Source organism: Rutidosis leptorrhynchoides, chromosome 2 (genome assembly GCF_046630445.1).
Source record: "Rutidosis leptorrhynchoides isolate AG116_Rl617_1_P2 chromosome 2, CSIRO_AGI_Rlap_v1, whole genome shotgun sequence".
NCBI lineage: Eukaryota > Viridiplantae > Streptophyta > Magnoliopsida > Asterales > Asteraceae > Rutidosis > Rutidosis leptorrhynchoides.
In genome coordinates, this window is record NC_092334.1 from 586,349,356 (window position 1) to 586,367,171 (window position 17,816).

Below are 17,816 nucleotides of genomic sequence, written 5' to 3' on the forward strand. Positions count from 1 at the left end.
CTTCATCTTCCCCATACTTAGGCATTTTATTATTGTTAAGCACTACCGTTGGAGTTGGTAAAACAATATGGTTCTTACCAATCATTTTTGTTGGTTCAACGGTTTTGGTTGGTGGAGATTTAGACTTTCAACTCACAAAGGTGATCGATTTTTTATTATTACTAAGTGTCATTCTACCCTCTCGTACATCAAATAACGCCCCGGTAAACGCTAAGAATGGTCGACCTAAAATTAGAGGAATGTTTGGGTCCTCTTCTATGTCAATGACAATAAATTCGACTAAAAAGGTTAAATTACCCACTTGAACGGGTAGGTTGTCAGCAATTCCAACTGGGTGCCTAATGGTTTGATCAAAGAGTCGAACACTCATTTTCGTTGGACTTAACTCACCTACTCCTAATCTCTTATATAATGAAAGAGGCATAACACTCACACTCGCACCTAAATCTGCTAGTGCATCATACATGACACAATCACTAAGTAGACAAGGAACAATAAATTCACCCGGATCACCCAACCTTAGTGGAAGTTTTGGTGGAACTATCTTCACCGGGTTTATTTTTACGGTTTTTGTTTCTTGTACCTTCTTATTCTTCTTCTTTTTCCAAATGTATCACAAATTTTATTACCTATCACTTGCTCATACTCAACTCCTTTTCTTGGAAACGGGATGGGTGGTCTGTATGGTGTCGCCACTGGCTTTACATACTCGGGTGGTGGTGGTGTTGTAACTTCTTTGTTGTTACTCACATCTAAAACCTTCCCATCTTCTGATGCTGGTTTTTCAGAATTCGTTGATACCATATTAACATTCTCATTCCGAGGATTTACTTCAGTATCACTCGGTAGCTTTCCTTGTTCCCTCTCACTCATCATACTAGCAAGAGTACCTACGTGTTTTTCTAGATTCAAAATGGAAGCTTGTTGAGTTATTAATGACTGATGAAACCTCTCATATGTTTGGGTTTGAGATGTAATAAATTGTGTTTGAGATTCCATTAGCTTTTGTACCATTTCTTCCAGATTTGACTTTTTCTCTTCGGTTTGTTGTGGTGGTTTATACAAGTCAGGTCTTTGTTGATTGAAAGTGTTGTTTTGAGTTGGTTGGTTATTCGGACCTTGTTGGTTGTACGAGTTATTGTTGGGTCCATTTGGATTGTAAAGAATGTTTTGATTTCGATTAAAGTTTGGCCTTGGCGGTTGATAATTATTTCCCAGCCTTTGGTTCATGTAGGAAACATTCTCTCGTTGTTCCATCGTTTGTTCAATGTGACAATCTTTCGTTAAGTGTGGTCCACCGCATTGCTCACAACTGATTCATATTGCATGAATATCTTTAGTCATCTTTTCCATTCGTCTTTCGAAAGCATCTATTTTTGCGGAAACATAATCAAAGTCATGGCTAGAATCGGCTCTAGCCGCTTTAGATGATCGAAAGATATCTTTTTCTTGATGCCACTCATGCGAGTGGGATGCTGTGTTATCAATGATTTTGTGAGCTTCGGTTGCGGTTTTCTTCATAATGGAACCACCAGCTGCTGTGTCGATGTCTTTTCGTATAGTAACATCGCAACCTTGGTAGAATATTTGTACTATTTGATAAGTATCTAAACCATGCTGAGGACATCCTCTCAACAACTTTTCGAATCTTGTCCACGCCTCATATAGAGTTTCATTTGGCTTTTGCGTGAACGTAACAATTTCTCCTTGAAGTCTCACGGCTTTAGATGCCGGAAAGAATCATTTAAGAAATTTTTCAACTAAAACATCTCATGTATCAATTGCCCCTTCAGGTAACGATTCTAACCAATCTTTGGCTTCTCCCTTTAAAGTCCAGGGAAACAACATGAGATAGATCTGTTCATCCTCAACTTCTCTGATTTTTAATAGAGTACAGATCCTATTAAAGGTTCGAAGATATTTGTTTGGATCTTCTTTTGGCGTACCACTATATTGGCATTGATTAGTTACCATGTGTAGGATTTGTCCTTTGATTTCATAATCGGGCGCATTAATGTCTGGCTTAATAATGGCGTGTCCTTGGCCCGTGCTTGTGGCTCTCATTCGATCTTCCATACTTAGAGGTTTCGTTACTTCCATAATTGAATTTGTTGAATACGAATCACTAGAGGATTCTGATTTAACGGTTTGTGGTTCAGGAGGAATGATTAGTGGTTCAGGATCTTGGAATTGTCCTTGAATATCCTCTGGGTTCTCAATTGTGAAGTCGGGTTCAAAAAATAGATTATCGAAAATTTGAATTGGAGTACTTGTTCGACTAGATGATGATTCTAAAGAAAAATCAACGTCGACAATATTGGCTAGATGTCTTGATCGAGTTACAGGTGGTGAATGTATGAAAGGTTGTGAACGTTTTGACCGGTGCATTCACTGAATATCCTATTAGAAATTATATAAGTTATCAAATTAATAGACTTTTCTGCTTTTGCCCACGTTTCGAATAGCCAAAAGATGCAACAGGGAGCCAGGATCCTTTAAATCGGAAAATCCACAACTCAGCTACTAACAAATCCAACTATAACTACGAAGCAGAAAATTTTGGATGTCTATCAATTTAACCGCTTAAAATAATTTTTCGTCGAAATTTAAAGAAAACTTTAAAAATTCTATGTCCTAAAAACTAGAGCGTAGAAATGAAAAAGTTAAAGCGCGTCGAAAAACGTCGAAAAATAAAAAGTCGAAAAATAATAAAAAGAAAGTAAAGCGTCGAAACTTAAAAGTCTAAAAACTTAAGACTAAAAAGTTGCGCCTAAAGGTATTAAAGCTTAAAGGAATTCTATATCCAAAACGGCAATAACTTAATTAGGCACTAAAATCTTAAAACGGCGTCGCAAAATTCTAAGACACCTAAATCTTAATCTAAAGAAAAAGCACTTAAAGGGTTTTACGGCAAAGTCTAAAAATTTAGAAATATAAAATAACTACGACAAAATACTATAACTTAAAACTAGTTACGAACGATAAATATACAAATTACGAACTAAACGAATAAAAAGATACAAAATATAAAAATAAAACTTAAAGTTATAAAAATACAATTTTTATAAAAATAATATTTTTATATTATTTATTAAAAAGGTACTAATTTATAAATTAAGAGAACTAATTAAAACTTAAAATACAAAATTAACTAAAACTAAAACTAATTATTAATTTAATTAAACCCTAATAATAATAATAATAATAATAATAATAATAATAATAATAATAATAATAATAATAATAATAATAATAATAATAATAATAATAATTAAATAACCCTAATTTCGTAATAAATGCAGTCTGAGTTTTGACATGTCACACAGCTCCGCGACTGCGGTATCCAGGCCCAGAAGTGCTCCGCGACTGCGGAGATATGCAGTCTCAGATGATTGCAGGTTCAAACTGGTTCGGGCAGTTTCAGATTTTTTTTTATATTTTGATTTTATATTTTCTTTTTATGATTTTAATTTTTATAAAATATAATTTAAGTATAAATTATATTTTAACAAAAAATTACTTATTAGTTTTTGTAACTAAAAAAAAACTTTTTAATTTAACACTTAAAAATATAGATATATATTTTTATTTTTTTTATGTTTTTATATTTTTTTAAAACTTATATATTTTTTCAAAAATAGCTTAAAAACTAATTTTTATTTTTTTTAGAATATAGCGTTTCGCTTTCGCTTCCCCGGCAGTGACGCCAAAAACTTGATGTGCGAGTGAAGGGGTACGAAATATACTTATTTTTAATATGAAATACGGCGAAATATGATACAAGTTTTATTTATTTGTATAGATGGATATACCTAAACCTTGCTACAACACTTATAGGCAGTGTACCTAATCGTAGAGTAGTGTAGTTTTTAGTAAGTCAGGTTCGTTCCACAGGGAGCTAGTGAATACGTACTATATTTTTAACAACTATATTTATATAAAATGTATATAATTATATATAGTAATAATAATATATAAAAGGGGGTTTACCGTTTAATGACCGGTTTGTCGATTTTCTATTTTAAGCGTAAAGATAAATGACAATAATTAAAGTGTGTAAAATAAATAACAATATTAAAATGACAATAAATAAAATGACAGTAAATAAAAATACGATGAGATATAAAATAGAACAATAATGCTTATTTAAACTTCCGTAACCATGATGTTTGACGTTTTGATTTTAATTTATTACTCTGGGTTAATTGTCCTTTTGTCCTAGATTATTTGAAACCTATCTAGTTTTTGTCCATAATAGCCCATCGGTCATAAATATAAAGTGCGAGTGTCCTCGTCAAATTACCCTTATACCCGAAGTCAAATATTCCAACTAATTAAAGATTTAAACTGTGACGCAGTTATCACTTCTGTCAACAATCACACCAGTTATCACTGTATGTAATCCACCCCTATTTTGATTAGATATGAATATTAATTTACCCACTTGATCAGTTTGAATAATCAATTACCCAACCCGAATAATTAAATAAATGATTATAATAGATTCTGTATGAATGTCACTAAATAGGACAACCATAATCATTATTAATTATTAAGTTAATTAATTTGAAGATAGGTTCGACAGACTCTAATGAGTTGTCACTCAATTAGACAATACCTCACATCTATTAATAGTCCATAGTCAAATGCCCACAAGTGTCGGTCTTTTGTTCAAACATTAATTATGGTACAAAATCCAATAACTACGTCTTTAATATTTAGTCTAACATCACGATTACTTCGGCTCAAATAAGCATAATAATAACTTAGTTACGATACATTAATTTAAAAAGGAAGAACATAGCTTACAGTGATTATTTATCGTGTAGCGTTACATGGACAGAGTTCCGACTTTAAAACCCGTAAAACATTTCTTACAATAACCCAAATTATTATTAATATTAAATTAAACTTTAATATTATAAATATAAATATATATATATATATATATATATATATATATATATCGTATATAGATAGAGAGATTGAGTGAAAAAGGGATGCAGAATTCGAGCAGAATGCATGAGCTTTTATAGGCCCACTTTGAACTGTACAGCTCCGCGAGTGCGGTACTTTTGTGCCTTACAGCTCCGCGAATGCGGAGCTTTGGATTCCAGCTCCCCAAATTGAGTTAAACGTGGGCTGCTGAATATTATAATATATAATATAATAATATATAATTTCATATAATTATATATATTATATTATATTCTTGTGCATAGTTGACTTGTAATTTTAGCTCCGTTGAGTTGTACGTTGATGCTCGGTTTATGTCTCAGGTCCGATTTTTCGAACGCCTTTTCGTTGTAACATCCCGCGTTTTTCGTTAAATTTATTTTAAAACCGTCTTTTTTTAGATAATATCTTCCGTTATCTAAATTCGTACCTTTCGTTGACTAACGTTCTAAATATTTCCGTTATTTGGTTATAACATCTCCCGGTTACTCTAGCGTTTTTTTATTTTAAAATATTCGTTCGGTTAATTCACGCACCCGCTTTGAAACTTGAGTGACCGAAGTTGCCAAGTGGGCAAACTAGTTGACTAGGTCAACTAGTCAACCCACTTTCCAACACCCATTCATTTTCACCTCCACCTCTCATCTCTTTCTCTCTTTTCTCTACTTCCATTTTTGAACTCAAACACCTAAATTATTCATTCATCATCTAAATTCGATCTAGGAGGCTTACAACAAAACAAATTACATATTCGTGATCCTCTCATCATCCTCTACATTTTGGTACCAATTTCATCTCGTTTGGGTAACATTTCTAAAACTCTAGATTTCTCTAATTCGTGTTTTTGACTTTAAATGGTGTTAGTTAGTGTCTATGGCTCGAGTCTAACATGAATATGCGATTAGTTTGCTCGATTTGTTTGTTTTGAGTAACTAGCATGAACACTTGAAATGGGTTTATTAAATCCTTGATTTTGGTTGATTAAATGTTGTTAGATGTTAAACCTTGTGTGTTAAAGGTGTTACTAGCATCATTAGCTTCGTTTTGGTATGTTGGATGACATGAAAACCTTACATTAACATGATTATTGATTTTGTGATTCTTGGTTAGGGTTTGATAGATCTTAAAACGAACATTCGACGCATTAAATGCTTTGCAATGTTATTTGTCAGTGTTTAGATGTATTGTATGAGTAATTACCTACGAAACAGCTTATTATATGTGTGTAGTAAGTTCCCGAATCATAAAATGCGTTTTACGAACTTGAAACATTGATTATGAACTTTTAACGATCATTCGACGAGGTTTTTGTTTTTGTAAATGATGAACTTGATTGATGAAAAATGTTTAGTTGTATTCCTCGTTAAATTACCTTTCCAACGATATAAGATACGTGTTGTAAGTGTTTTCGGATCATAAAATGTGTTTGAATGAAGTTTGATTGAGACTTGAACAATTGAAATAGCCCAGGTACCAGGCCATGCCTAATGTCGCGGCGCGGCCCTCCTCTGTCGCGGCGCGGCAATGGCCGTGTTTTGGGACTGTTCAACTTTACACTTTTTCGTTTAATTCTAACTATGCTATGCACCCTCGATCAACATGAAACTTAGCCAACATGCTTATATATGATTAAAAACCTCAGAAAAATTGTCGGATACCCGACCCGACCCCGTTGACTTTTTCGTTGACTTTGACCAAAGTTTGACTTTTAGTCAAACTTAACCAAATAGTTATGCAATTGTTCTAATCTTCTTTTATACTTGATTCTTGCATGAAACTTGACAACGTGATTCACATGCTATACTATTCGAGTCATAACGAGCCATAGGACTAATTGAACACATTTTGCTTGACCTTGTGTCGTAACGGTAATTGATATAACTTACTTGTTTAGGTCAAGGATAAACAACTTTCATGCACACGTTTACTTTGTGAAGTACATTTATACTCGTGCACTCGAGGTGAGATCATAGTCCCATCTTTCGACAACTTTTATACTTTAAATCATGAGATGAGAAACATATACAGTTTTATACTACATACTTTATACTTTGAACAACGAACATTCCACAGCGAGTTAGAACAAAAATTCTCAATTCAATTATCATTAGTTACACTGGCAGGGTGTAAGCGAGAACTTATATTATGTGATCACATGGGCTTGATGAGCCTCATTCGGACGGTTCGCTACTGTTAGCGGATGAAATATATTTTCGGGTTTAGTGTATGTTCTAACACTACGTAACAGGGTGCAAAATAGTTAAGTCTTGATAATTGGGTGCTCGCGATCATACTTTTAGAATACAAACGATTTGGATAATCAACTATACAAAATCTTGTGGTTCAAAAACAACGTTTACAAACACCTATGATTTCACCAACGTTTTTCGTTGACAGTTTTCTATATGTTTCTCAGGTTCATAAATGGCTATTTGATACATGCTTCTGCGTACACTCTTACTTGCTTGGGGGTCAAGCATACATGCATATACTTTGATTACTTGCTTGGAGTCAAGCATACAAGCATACGCTAGTGATAGCACCTTTGGATTCAAACAAATGTTTACATACTTACGCTATTTATAGCAACCGTGATTTTCAACTAATTATGTCGCAAGTTATTTCATTTATACTTTATACTTTTGTAAACTTAAACTTGTTGTCGATCCATTTGGTAAACTAAACTTTGTAAGTCTTATACTTTTCAAATGAATGCGACATAATTTTGGTCAAACGTGTCTCATTTAGGGACTATGACCACGTAACGGGACCTAAGTTAACGGTGCCGTCAATGACTATTTTGTCGGGTCATTACAGATGGTATCATAGCGTTGGTTGTAGGGATCTAGGATGTGCATTAGTGTGTCTGACATAGTCTTTAGGACGCATTAGTGAATCTAGACTACAACCGGATAGTTAGCCATTGCATTCTGACATACATTTGCTATAGATAGCACTTACTTGACTACTTGTGCATTATACTTGAATCATTCTTAGGCAAACTTCTTAACGGTACCAAGTTTTCATCATACGAATCTGTAATCTACCATTTTCGGGTAACACACATAAACTTAAGATTCATACGCGTAAGGACGACGACGACTTCATTAGTCATACTTGTTCGGGAACTCTGTATCCTAGATTATTATTCGCCACCGTTTAAACTTACTATCGGTGTCACACCGGTGTTCCTTACTATTTACCACTTCTTGTTACTACCATCACTACTCTAGGTGAGTATCGTCATCACTATTTATCACTACGGTTGCGTACTATTCGTTATCATGATTCGTTACACTTCTCGTACCAGAATACATTATTGTTTGACTTGAACCGCATTGACGTGAACAATCATTTATACACTTCCCTCGGGGAATGCTTCTTTAGAGTTGCACTAATTCTTTCGATTCAATACGAGTCACGTTAGAGACGTCGTTACACTTTGTTCATTTTAAATCTTCATGATTGCACGAACTTGAATCTATGGAGTGATGTGGGAATGGAGGTATGAGTTAGCGTAATATATCGACACTCGATCAACGTGGTTATATTACGGTAAGTCATACCAAAGTTCTAATGACACGTGATGGTGATCGGACTCGATCAACCTAATCACCACCATGTGCCATGTACATGACTTCATTTTTCTTGTTGGATATCCGAAAACTCCGAGAATATTGATAACAACCATACCAAGGACACACCTTCGATTATTGTCGAACCATATTTATGTTTCCGAATGAATGACAAATTCTTTCAACTTCAAACATATGTTACACGTGTGTACTATCTTGTTTTCGCACAGTTTTATCGGCGAACTACAATATGCTTGTTATGCTCACATCGAGGCGGAAACTTCTCTCGCATCACACCCATACTTTCGGTTCAGGAAATATTTTATCTAAATTCTCAATGGAGAGAGAGACTCTTCACATTATACTAGTATTCACCACGAGGGAAAATAGTCCTAACGAACATTTTCGAAAACCGATAAATCTTTCGCGGCGCGAAATTTTTGAGAAACAGAAACTTGTTCCAACAAACGTTTTCAGGTCCTAAAAAGCTTGTTCAAATGTATCTTAAAAGAACTGTACCTCGTTTCGGATCGAGATCCTTGTTCACTTCTAAATTTCGAGGTGCTTTACAAAAAGCCTCGGGACCACGTTTAAACATGAGTACAACACATCAACCACATCCCGAAGGACCAAACAAACATATGATTCAAACCTTGGAAACCATAATACGAGTTCGTGTTATCAACTTTAAATTTACTTGAGGAAAAGTACTTGCCTTTAGTCAAATTCTCTTACTACAAAATTTTCTTTCGTGTATTAATGCCGTACCTTTTTGAAACTTTATATGACCGCAATTATCGTTCTACAATTTGTTGGGCCGACGTAGGCAACAATCAAACCACCAGAATCGAACTCAATCATGAAGTAACCGTTAAGATCGTTCAAATCCAAGAAAGGCTCAAGACGGTTCGTAGTCGCCAAAAGAGCTATGCCAATGTTAGACGTAAACCTCTCAAATTTCAAGTAGGCAGCCACGTAATGTTAAAGGTCGCACCTTGAAAAGGTGTAATCCGTTTTGGGAAACGTAGAAAGCTAAATCCGTGATATTTTGATCCTTTGAAAATCTTGGGGCGTTTTGGACCCGTTGCTTACCGTTTAGATTTTCAGACTCATTTGAGTCTCCGTTCATCCTACATTCTATGTATCAAACTTAAAGAAGTATCTTGCCGAACAAGAACTTGTTATCCTTTTCAACGAGCTCACTATCGATGAAGAACTTCACTTTCTAGGAGAACCGGTTGAAATATTGAATCGTGAAACCAAACTTTAAAACGACGTGAAATCCTGACTGTCAAGGTTCGTTGAAATGCCCAAGGAAGTACCCTCATTTATTCGTACAACTGGCAACGCAAGATTTCAAGGAAGAAACGACAACTACTACTTCCAACTAAATTTCGGGACAAAATGTCTTTTAAGGTGTAGGTAATGTAACATCCCGCGTTTTTCCGTTAAATTTATTTTAACACCGTCTTTTTTAGATAATATCTTCTGTTATCTAAATTCGTACCTTTCATTGACTAACGTTCTAAATATTTCTGTTATTTGGTTATAACATCTCCCGGTTACTCTAGCGTTTTTTTATTTTAAAATATTCGTTCGGTTAATTCACGCACCCGCTTTGAAACTTGAGGGACCGAAGTTGCCAAGTGGGCAAACTAGTTAACTAGGTCAACTAGTCAACCCACTTTCCACCACCCATTCATTTTCACCTCCACCTCTCATCTCTTTCTCTCTTTTCTCTACTTCCATTTTTAAACTCAAACACCCAAATTATTCATTCAGCATCTAAATTCAATCTAGGAGGCTTACAACAAAATAAATTACATATTCGTGATCCTCTCATCATCCTCTACATTTTGGTACCAATTTCATCTCGTTTGGGTAACATTTCTACAACTCTAGATTTCTCTAAATCGTGTTTTTTACTTGAAATGGTGTTAGTTAGTGTTTATGGCTCGAGTCTAACATGAATATGCGATTAGTTTGCTCGATTTGTTTGTTTTGAGTAACTAGCATGAACACTTGAAATGGGTTTGTTAAATCCTTGATTTTGGTTGATTAAATGTTGTTAGATGTTAAACCTTGTGTGTTAAAGGTGTTACTAGCATCATTAGCTTCGTTTTGGTATGTTGGATGACATGAAAACCTTACATTAACATAATTATTGATTTTGTGATTCTTGGTTAGGGTTTAATAGATCTTAAAACGAACATTCGACGCATTAAATGCTTTGCAATGTTATTTGTAAGTGTTTAGATGTATTGTATGCGTAATTACCTACGAAACGGCATATTATATGTGTGTAGTAAGTTCTCGAATCATAAAATGCGTTTTACGAACTTGAAACTTTGATTATGAACTTTTATCGGTCATTAGATGAGGTTTTTGTTTTTGTAAATGATGAACTTGATTGATGAAAAGTGTTTAGTTGTATTCCTCGTTAAATTACCTTTCCAACGATATAAGATACGTGTTGTAAGTGTTTTCGGTTCATAAAATGTGTTTGAATGAAGTTTGATTGAGACTTGAACAATTGAAATAGCCCAGGTACCAGGCCACGCCTAATGTCGCGGCGCGGCCCTCCTCTGTCGCGGCGTGGCAATGGCCGTGTTTGGGGACTGTTCAACTTTGCACTTTTTCGTTTAATTCTAACTATGCTACGCACCCCCGATCAACATGAAACTTAGCCAACATGCTTATATATGATTAAAAACCTCAGAAAAATTATCGGATACCCGACCCGCCCCCGTTGACTTTTTCGTTGACTTTGACCAAAGTTTGACTTTTAGTCAAACTTAACCAAATACTTATGCAATCGTTCTATTCTTCTTTTATACTTGATTCATGCATGAAACTTGACAACGTGATTCACATGCTATACTATTCAAGTCATAACGAGCCATAGGACTAATTGAACACATTTCGCCTGACCTTGTGTCGTAACCGGTAATTGATACAACTTACTTGTTTAGGTCAAGCCTACACAACTTTCATGGACACGCTTACTTTATGAAGTACATTTATACTCGTGCACTCGAGGTGAGATCATAGTCCCATCTTTCAACAACTTTTATACTTTAAATCATGCGATGAGAAACATATACAATTTTATACTACATACTTTATACTTTGAACACAAGTAAGAAAACAAACATTTCACAGCGAGTTAAAACAAAAAGCCTCAATTCAATTATCATTAGTTACACTTGCAGGGTGTAAGCGAGAACTTATATTATGTGATCACATGGGCTTGACGAGCCTCATTCGGATGGTTCGCTACCGTTAGCGAATGAAATATATTTTCGGGTTTAGTGTATGTTCTAACACTACATAACATGGTGCAAAACAGTTAAGTCTTGATAATTGGGTGCTCGCGATCATAATTTTGGAATACACACGATTTGGATAATCAACTATACAAAATCTTGTGGTTCAAAAACAACGTTTACAAACACCTATGATTTCACCAACATTTTTCGTTGACAGTTTTCTATATGTTTCTCAGGTTCATGAATGGCTATTTGATACATGCTTCCGCATACACTCTTACTTGCTTGGGGTCAAGCATACATGCATACACTTTGATTACTTACTTGGAGTCAAGCATACATGCATACGCTAGTGATAGCACCTTTGGATTCAAACAAATCTTTACATACTTACGCTATTTATAGCAACCGTGATTTTCAACTAATTATGTCGCAAGTTATTTCATTTATACTTTATACTTTTGTAAACTTAAACTTGTTGTCGATCCGTTTGGTAAACTAAACTTTGTAAGTCTTATACTTTTCAAATGAATGCGACATAATTTTGGTCAAATGCGTCTCATTTAGGGACTATGACCACGTAACGGGACCTAAGTTAACGGCGTCGTCAATGACGATTTTGTCGGGTCGTTACATTCGTACGCTTAGATATCTTGTACTTTGCGTTTCGAGGCTTGTACTCTTGTCAGTTTTAGGCGTTTCTCATCAATAAATTGAACCACTTGGATTGTACTTTGTACTTTTTAGCTTTTTGGTCATTTGCATCTTCAAATCGTCGATTCTGTCTTTTGTCTTCGCACTTATTTATTTAAACGATTATTAAATAAAAATAGAACAATTGCAACTAAAAGCTTTACATATTGGAAGGATATTGCGCCTAAATATATGTTCATTTAAAGCAGTATCAAAGATGTTTGGTTTCTTTTGTAGGTGCTAGAAGGAGTAAAGGTGCCAAAATGTGGTGTTCAAATTTGAGTCAAACGGCTATACAACGGATACCAATTTTGGACTGGAGCAAGCACGGTCGAACCACGGTCGACCATGCTGGCAACCGTGTGCAACAGTTATTTTTTGAATCCTACTATAAAAGGCAAGCATTGAAGAGTATTTGAAGCTGACCCTCTTGCATATTTAAAAAGCTTATTTCCAGAGATCACAAGGGCTCTAATTACTACTCAAATGTGATCAAGCAAGAGAAGAATCTATGATCTTATATGTAGTGACCCAAACTTTTCCATGTTTATATATATTAAATGAAATTGATATTTACATGATTAAGTGTTTCCAACATGTTAAGCAATCAAACTTGTTAAGACTTGATTAATTGAAATAGGTTTTATATAGACAATTGACCACCCAAGTTGACCGGCGATTCACGAACGTTAAAACTTGTAAAAACTATATGATGACATACATATGGATATATATATAGTTATCATGATATTATGATAAGTATGTACCTCATTAAGTATTTTAACAATGAGTTATATACATAAGAATGAGACTATTGAATTAAGAAACTTGAAAACGGTATATATAACGATTATCGTTATAACAACGTCTTACTAATTACATATGAATCATTTTAAGATATTGATACATTATATATAAACATGTTAAATGATAAGTAAACATATCATTAAGTATAATAACAATGAACTATATATGTAAAATCAAGACTACTAACTTAAGGATTTCAAAACGAGACATATATGTAACGATTATCGTTGTAACGACATTTAACTGTATATATATCATATTAAGATATATTAATGCATCATTATATCATGATAATGTAATAATTTAATATCTCATTAGATATAATAAACAATGTGTTAACAACATTTAACAAGATCGTTAACTTAAAGGTTTCAAAACAACGTTTTCATGTAACGACTAACGATGACTTAACGACTCAGTTAAAATGTATATACATGTAGTGTTTCAATATGTATTCATACACTTTTGAAAGACTTCAAGACACTTATCAAAGTACTTCTACTTAACAAAAATGATTACAATTACATCCACGTTCATTTTCATCAACAATTCTACTCTTATGCACCCGTATTCGTACTCGTACAATACCCAGCTTTTAAATGTATTTACTATTGGTATATACACTCCAATGATCAGCTCTTAGCAGCCCATGTGAGTCACCTAACCATGTGGGAATCATCATTTGGAAACTAGCATGAATGATTACACAAAATTACAAACTAATGGAGCCTATATGGTGACTCCATTTTCATGTGAATGAACACACACATATACACTTTCATTTTGCAACTTACATGCATCAAACTACTATCTCTCAAGTGTTCTTCCATTGTTCTAAGTGTTCTTAATCATATTCATCAAAATCTAGCTCAATCTAGTTCATAAATCCATACATAAACCAAGTTATAAAACAACTACTCAAGAACACACCAACAACACTTCTAAGTTTGCTAGCTTACTTCCAATCTTGCAAATCAACTTTGAGTGATCATCCAACCTCAAGAAATCTTTCTTATTTACAGTAAGATATCTTTCTAATACAAGGTAATACTCATATACAAACTTTGATACAATTTCTATAACTATAACAATCTTATTTCGAGTGGAAATCTTACTTGAACTTATTTTCGTGTCATGATTTTGCTTCAAGAACTTTCAAGCCATCCAAGGATCCTTTGAAGCTAGATATATTTTTCTCATTTCTAGTAGGTTTATCCACAAAACCTGAGGTATTAATGATGTTCATAACATCATTCGATTCATATATATAAAACTACCTTATTCGAAGGTTTAAACTTGTAATCACTAGAACATAGTTTAGTTAATTCTAAATTTGTTCGCAAACAAAAGTTAATCCTTCTAACTTGACTTTTAAAATCAACTAAATACATGTTCTATATCTATATGATATGCTAACTTAATGATTTAAAACCTGAAAACACGAAAAACACCGTAAAACCAGATATACGCCGTCGTAGTAACACCGCGTGCTGTTTTGAGTTAGTTAATTAACAACTATGATAAACTTTGATTTAAAAGTTGTTCTTCTGGGAAAATGATTTTTCTTATGAACATGAAACTATATCCAAAAATCATGGTTAAACTCAAAGTGAAAGTATGTTTTCCAAAATGGTCATCTAGATGTCGTTCTTTCGACTGAAATGACTACCTTTACAAAAATGACTTGTAACCTGTATTTTCGACTATAAACTTATAATTTTTATGTTTAGATTCATAAACTTAAGTTCAATATGAAACCATAGCAACTTGAATCAGTTTTTCATATAGAATTGTAGTAGTTAAACATAGCCGCAGTACAGGCTGCGATGCAAAATAACAATAACTCTGAATCTAGCAGTGGAACTAATTTCACAAGAAATCGTGTAGGATGCTCCTACAAAGAATTCACTTCCTGCAAACCTTTGGAATTTGATGGAATCGAAGGACCAATTGGATTGAAACGGTGGACTGAGAAAGTCGAATCGGTGTTTGCCATAAGTAAGTGTACTGAAGAGGACAAAGTTAAGTACGCTACGCATACCTTCACAGGTACTGCGTTAACGTGGTGGAACACCTATCTTGAACTGGTAGGACAAAATGTTGCTTATGCACTACCGTGGTTGGCATTAAAGAAATTGATGAACGAGCAGTACCGTCCTAGAAACGAAGTCAATAAGCTCAAGGTAGAACTTAGAGAGTTACGAACATAAGGGTTCGAAATTACCACATATGAACGACGATTCACAGAGTTGTGCCTATTGTGTCCGGGAGTGTTCGAAGATGAAGAAGAGAAGATCGACGCGTTTGTAAAAGGGTTACCAATAAGGATTCAAGAAGATGTGAGTTCACACTGTAGTGACCCGAACTTTTCCATGTTTATATATATTAATTGAGATTGATATTTACATGATTAAATGTTTCCAACATGTTAAGCAATCAAACTTGTTAAGACTTGATTAATTGAAATATGTTTCATATAGACAATTGACCACCCAAGTTGACCGGCGATTCACGAACGTTAAAACTTGTAAAAACGACATGACGATATATATATGGATATACATATGGTTAACATGAGATTATGATAAGTAAGTATCTCCATAAGTATATTAACAATGAGTTATATACATATAAACAAGACTACTAACTTAAGGATTTCGAAACGAGACATATATGTAACGATTATCGTTGTAACGACATTTAAATGTATATATATCATATTAAGATATATAAATATATCATAATATCATGATAATATAATAATTTAACATCTCATTAGATATAATAAACAATGGGTTAACAACATTAATTGAGATCGTTAACTTAAAGGTTTCAAAACAACACTTACATGTAACGACTAACGATGACTTAACGACTCAGTTAAAATGTATATACATGTAGTGTATTTAGATGTATTAAAATACTTTTGGAAGACTTCAAGAAATATATCAAAACACTCATACTTAACGAAAATGGTTACAGTTACTTTTCCATTCTTTTCTTTCATCAAGAATTCTAGTCGTATTCTTACCCGTATTATACACAGCTTCAAAACGTACTTACTATGAGTATATACCAATAGGAACTAGTATGGGATTCCACTCTTGATTATGTCATGTATGACTAATCAATTTTAACTTCTACCATGAGCTAGTCAACTAACTAGAACTCCTTTTAACCCCACTCACCACTCACCAATTACCACTCATCATTCACTCCATTTCACTTCCAATTCTCTTTCTAATTCTCTCTCAACACACACACACACTATTATGAACGTATTTTTCCAGTATTTAATCATCATCTTCATCAAAAATCACTTCAAGAATCAAGCTATAATCATCATAGGAAGAACACTTCAAGAACACTTCAAAAATCCCTTCAAGTTTACTAATTTACTTCCAAGCTTTCTAATCCATTCCAAGTAATCATCTAAGATCAAGAAACCTTTGTTATATATAGTAGGTTATCTTTCTTATTCAAGGTAATATTCATATTCAAACTTTGATTCAATTTCTATAACTATAAACTATCTTAATTCGAGTAAAAATCTTACTTGAACTTGTTTTTGTGTCATGATCCTACTTCAAGAACTTTCAAGCCGTCCAAGATCCTTTGAAGCTAGATCATTTTTTGTCATTTCCAGTAGGTTTACCTACTAAACTTGAGGTAGTAATGATGTTCATAACATCATTCGATTCATATATATAAAACTATCTTATTCGAAGGTTTAAACTCGTAATCACTAGAACATAGTTTAGTTAATTCTAAACTTGTTCGCAAACAAAAGTTAATCCTTCTAACTTGACTTTTAAAATTAACTACACACATGTTCTATATCTATATGATATGCTAACTTAATGATTTAAAACCTGGAAACACGAAAAACACCGTAAAACCGGATTTACGCCGTCGTAGTAACACCGCGGGCTGTTTTGGGTTAGTTAATTAAAAACTATGATCAAATTTGATTTAAAAGTTGTTATTCTGAGAAAATGATTTTTATTATGAACATGAAACTATATCCAAAAATTATGGTTAAACTCAAAGTGGAAGTATGTTTTCTAAAATGGTCATCTAGACGTCGTTCTTTCGACTGAAATGACTACCTTTACAAAAATGACTTGTAACTTACTTTTCTGACTATAAACCTATACTTTTTCTGTTTATATTCATAAAATAGAGTTCAATATGAAACCATAGCAATTTGATTCACTCAAAACGGATTTAAAATGAAGAAGTTATGGGTAAAACAAGATTGGATAATTTTTCTCATTTTAGCTACGTGAAAATTGGTAACAAATCTATTCCAACCATGACTTAATCAACTTGTATTGTATATTATGTAATCTTGAGATACCATAGACACGTATACAATGTTTCAACCTATCATGTCGACAAATCTATATATATTTCGGAACAACCATAGACACTCTATATGTGAATGTTGGAGTTAGCTATACAGGGTTGAGGTTGATTCCAAAATATATATAGTTTGAGTTGTGATCAATACTGA

At 33.6% G+C, this 17,816-nt stretch overlaps 1 non-coding gene across 1 annotated transcript; it reads left to right on the forward strand.

Moving 5' to 3' along the window:
* The first annotated feature begins 1,609 nt into the window (after positions 1 to 1,609).
* On the forward strand, positions 1,610 to 1,716 carry LOC139895346 (small nucleolar RNA R71). Its single transcript, XR_011775802.1, has one exon. It is a non-coding gene; the product is annotated as a small nucleolar RNA R71 (small nucleolar RNA).
* The last annotated feature ends 16,100 nt before the right edge of the window (positions 1,717 to 17,816 follow it).